At 38.9% G+C, this 4,850-nt stretch overlaps 1 pseudogene; it reads right to left on the bottom strand.

Annotated features, from left to right (window-relative positions):
* Positions 1-2,421: 2,421 nt before the first annotated feature.
* Positions 2,422-4,832, bottom strand: LOC121789604 (annotated as a pseudogene).
* Positions 4,833-4,850: the final 18 nt, after the last annotated feature.

Genomic DNA, 4,850 nt, shown 5'->3' with positions numbered 1-4,850 from the left:
AAGAGTGACTCCTATTATGGAACGAAGGGAGTATTTTGAAAGTCACATATATTAAAATACAAAACAACACCTATATTATAGCATAATTAAACTAAAAATTTGTATTAAGTAAAAAATTACTCCCCCCGTCTGCCATTAGCAGTCTCATTTGATTTCGGCACGAGTTTTAAGAAATTTAAAGAAAAAGTGAGAGAGAAAAGATAATGAAATGTATGATCCATTTTTATGCATTAGTTTTATAATAAAATGTGAATGAAATGAGTTAGTGGAAAGTGAGATGTACCTACCATTTATAGTAAAATTGAACTCGGACTGCTAATAACGGACGGACTAAAATAGAAAACCGGGCGGACGAAGGGAGTACTAACTACTAATATAACTACAAAACAAAGTAAATCTAATATCTAAAATGGAAAATACGACGGCAAATTGAGTTCCCAAATTCATACCAAAGAATTAAAATATTAATTAAAATAAAATATTCTCTCCGTCCCACCAAAGATGTCATACTTGTAGGATGACATGGGACGGAGATCTAAACTAGAAACAATGAAAAATTGAATATTCATACTAAAGAATTAAAATGTAATGCTAAAATACAATTATATAATAACAGATATATATGTTTCGTTAATTAATCTTAATAAAAGGTTAAACATTATAATATTTTATTTACTCGTCCGCATGCTCCTAGCGCCTATCTTCAATAATGATTGGATATTAGCAGTGCTAGTAAAAACATTGCTTGAACAAAGTTGGTTGGTTAATTTGCCTTTTATATATTTTATTTTTGGTATTTTTTAATTTTGTATTATACTTTTATTTTAAGATATATAGATGGTTTTTAGTGTTATTTATTATCATTATTAAAAAAATTATAATATTTAATTGACTTTATGACACTTCGAAACATCTACAGTAAAAATAAAAGAGGAGAAGAATAAAAAGAGATACACTGGCAATAAGAATACTCACATGATTCATCCAATCTCTTGTTCTATTTATAGTTGGTGGATGAACTCATTATATTTTCTAAAGTTTTCTATAATAAGTGGAATATCTAGTTCAATAATTTCTAGATTTCTCTTACAATTGTCTAAATAGATATTTTTCTAAAGTTCTAAATATTTTTAAATAGCTAATGTAATATTACCTCCGTTCCATAAAAATATGGACACTTTTATTTTTGTTCATCCCATAAAAATATGTGCATTTCCATTTATGGAAAGTTATCCCAATTTATTACTCATATACATCAAGTTATTTACAACTTATACCACCATCAAAACAGTAATATTAATATCGATCTCACTATTCTGTAACAATACTTTAACTACCATTTTCCTCATCTCTTTTACTTTAACCAACTTTATCTTGATTTCTGTGTCATATCATATGCTCATATTTTTATGGAACGGGAAAGTATTCTCTATATCTAAAATAGTAATCCTTTCGTCCCGGTTAAGATTACACATTTCTTAGCCTACACGGAATTTTAGGAGATATTGGTTAATTGGTTTAATTGGAGAGAGAAAAAGAGGGTATAAGTATTAAAATAGAGGGAGAAAGAAAGATGATTATTTTAATAAGAGTGAGAAAAAGTGGTTGATTGTATTAATTGGAAAGAGAGAGTTTCTAAAAAAGGAAATGTGTCATCTTATTTAGAACAAAATAAAAAGAAAAATATGTCATTTTAGGTGTGACTATGGGAGTACTTAGGGACAAAAGGTGATTCGCTCACCCCAGGCGCCCCCATAACCCGGCCCGACATCGCTATGGAGGGGTTCAAACACGGTACCTCAGCGGCCCATTAGGTGGGAGGAACTTACACTGGTAACCAGCACACAAGGAGCCACCACAGTGGTGAAACTCCCACACTGCGGCTGCCAGCATTCGATCCTGTCTGCTTAGGGACTACCACCCAGGAACCAACTGAGTTAAGCCCGTGCGGGCGTGACTATGGGAGTACTTATTTACATAGAAAGTGGAGTACATTAGTTCCGGTTTTAATGCCCAACGATATCATCCAACGGATTCTCCAAGTCATATTTTCCCTACTTTTTATTAAACAACGAAAAAAGAAATTAAGATGAAATCTTGGAATGGAGAGTCCGTTGCAACACTCCTTCGGCTTCTTCAACAATGTTATCGACTCAATTAGCATTTATACTTACATGGATTAAAATATAAACAAGTCATGACTAAAAAACTAATTTCTAAATAATTTCACGTGAAAAAAGTAACTTTATTTTGTGTTATTTTGTGTGTAAGTGGAGAGAATAAAGTAAGAGGGGAATAAAGTAGAGATAAAGATGTTTCCATTTTTAGTAACGAGTCATTTTGATTGGAACAAATAAAAAAGAAAAGTGAGTCATTTTTAATGGAAGTAATAGAAACAAACCTTGAAAAGGTAGTGGTAGATTGACCAATAGATCATCCAACTTTACATCAGAAATCATCCTTTACACAAATGAACTATACAAAGACAAAATATATATATTCCTAAGCTGCTAAACAAAATTATTACATGTCAAGAGGCTAAGAAAACCAAAATGCTACTTCTAGTTGCAAAGTCTTGATGATTAGTGCATGGTTCCTTCTTCCTTGAAGAAGAGCAGCAGTTAATTACTCATAGGAATGAGTGTTTTCAAGATAACAGCAATGGGCATGCCTAAGAAGCCTATGAATATGCTTGCTTTCCATTGCTCCATTGTGAGAGGAGTGGTGTTTGCAAATGTCCTAGAAACTCCACAATTATGATCTGGAAAACGACCGTCAACCAACAACAGAGGCGAATACGTGGTTGTTAAGTATCCCTTGAAGCACGTTTATCTTCTCCATCTCTCGCGAGTTCAGCTCGTTGAACAGCTGCACAACCATTCAACGTCCAAGTAAATATGCATAATTACATTAATTTTAGCTACTTTGTTTTAGCATTGTTGAACAGAACTTACCTGGCAGAAGACAAAGGTGTTGAAGATGATGGTGTTGAGGATTAGGTCCGAGTTGGGGTAGTTTTCGATTTCGAAATAAGCCTTCCATATGCTTGAAGGAACCATATGACCACAAACTGGTAGACTGATTGGCCAAAGATGTTCCTCCACATCACATTGCTGATGAAGTTGCCACTCTTCCCACGGGGGCCTTCTCCATCAGCGCCTCGTTGGGAGGCTCCGTTGCTAGTGCAAGCGCCCCAGCGTGTCCATGATCATGTTCACCCATAGCAGCTGGACTGCAGTCAGTGGTGCACTCCCTAAAATGGTCACAATTTTGCATCAGTATATATGCGTATAAGTTAAATGAAATTGTACTTATATAAAGGCATGATTTGTTACCAGTCAAACAAGCTGAAGTGAAGTTTACAATGAGGGCAACAATGTTGACAGTCAGCTGAAACTGCACAAACTTTTGGATGTTTACATATACTGAACGACCCCATTTTGCTACTGTGACAATGGTCGAGAAATTGTCATCCAAAATTATAACATCAGCACTCTCTTTAGCCACCTAAATCCAATCAAAAATGGAAACTTTCTCAATTAAAAAACAAAATGGGAATTCTTATTCATGTACTAACATTGAAAGGGAAGTTAAATACTTCACCTCAGTTCAGCAATGCCCATTGCTAGTCCAATATCTGCTTCATGAAGCGGGGAGCATCGTTCGTCCATCACCGGTCACAGCCACAACCTCGTTGAACGTGTTTCTCAGTGCCTCACCAGCGTATGCTTATCCAGTGGCGAAGAACGAGCCATCACCTGGATCTTGGGGATCAAATTGGTGCAATTCCTTCAACTCTTCTCGCGAAAGTCGGGACCTTCTATCGCAATCCCATCATCTGTAAGAATCCCACACTCTCTAGCAATAGCCTTTGCAGTGTTGATGTTGTCTCCGGTGACCATCCGGACAGTGACACCAGCCGATCGACACAGAGCAACGGACTCCCTCACCCGGGCCGGACAGGGTCCTTGATCCCACAATGCCTATCAGAGTGAATCCAGAGGCAGGGATGGAATCCTGTTCGTCGAAGTCATCCTCGAGCTCCACGTACGCGAGGCATAGAGTTCGAAGAGCCTCGTTCGCAAACTGCTCAATAGTTTCCTTCAAATGATTGAAATATGCATTATCCAAATCCACCACCTCCCCTTCTGATTCAGCACACTGCTGCAGCAAGCCAGGATGATCTCCGAGGCCCCTTCGTGTGAGCTCGTAGGCCCCGGGAACCGCCACCACCACTCCCATCCTCTTCTTAGTCGAATTAAACGGCTCAACTTTCAATATCTTACACCCCTGCCTCTCCCCTTGAAAATCCCCCCGAGCGACAGCCCAAACTCGAGTATCGCAGCCTCAGTCGGAGTCCAAGAATCTCGCGCCTCTCTTCCTTGTTCACCACCACCTCCCCGCCCGCGTATTGGTGAAGATCGACTGCAAGAGCGTCCTCACCACCGACTGCGGGAGCTCAGAGCACAAAGCAGAGGCGTGCTCTGGCTTCGTGATCTCCTTCACATTCATACAAATGCAAGCCTTCACCACAGTCATGTGGTTCGTCGTGAGAGTTCCGTCTTGTCACTACAGATACTAGTCGCGGACCCCATGGTCTCACACGCAGCGAGATGGCGAACGAGCGCCTTATCGTTCATCATCTTTTTCATCGCGAAAGCAAGGCTAAGCGTCACAGCAAGGGGGAGCCCTTCAGGGACTGCAACAACGACGATGGTGACAGCTATAGCGAAATACTCGAGAAGCTCAAGCGCATCATCACCCGACCAAACCAAAACTAGTCCCATCTCCCCATTTCGAGCAACAAGCTTCTGAACAAGCACAGCAAAATGTAACAACCGCAAAAGCAA

The sequence above is a fragment of the Salvia splendens genome, unplaced genomic scaffold (genome assembly GCF_004379255.2).
Source record: "Salvia splendens isolate huo1 unplaced genomic scaffold, SspV2 ctg29, whole genome shotgun sequence".
Lineage (NCBI taxonomy): Eukaryota > Viridiplantae > Streptophyta > Magnoliopsida > Lamiales > Lamiaceae > Salvia > Salvia splendens.
The sequence above is the reverse complement of the archived record's forward strand: the minus strand, read 5'-3'. Positions and strand labels throughout refer to the sequence as shown.